The following is a 293-nucleotide window of genomic DNA, read 5'->3' on the forward strand; positions in this document are numbered from 1 at the left end:
ACAGGTGGCGTTAACGAGGGTCCAGCCCCACGGGGCTGGATGGTCCACTCAACAATCCGATGCAGACACGGATGGCGTGATTCTACCAATGGCTCCACAGTGCACGAGCCGTTCGCCACTCCTGCCAGGAGACAAACTGATTTGGATTTCTGGTTGATTCGTGATGGTTTGTGATTTGTGCCTAATCACGAACCATCACAAAACACCATTTTTCAGTTTTGTGCCCATCTGTAATCGCAAGATTTGGCTTCAAAAGAGTGCTGTTTTGAGGTATGCAAAGTGCTGCAAACCAT

Source organism: Pogona vitticeps, chromosome 3, assembly GCF_051106095.1.
Source record: "Pogona vitticeps strain Pit_001003342236 chromosome 3, PviZW2.1, whole genome shotgun sequence".
Lineage (NCBI taxonomy): Eukaryota > Metazoa > Chordata > Lepidosauria > Squamata > Agamidae > Pogona > Pogona vitticeps.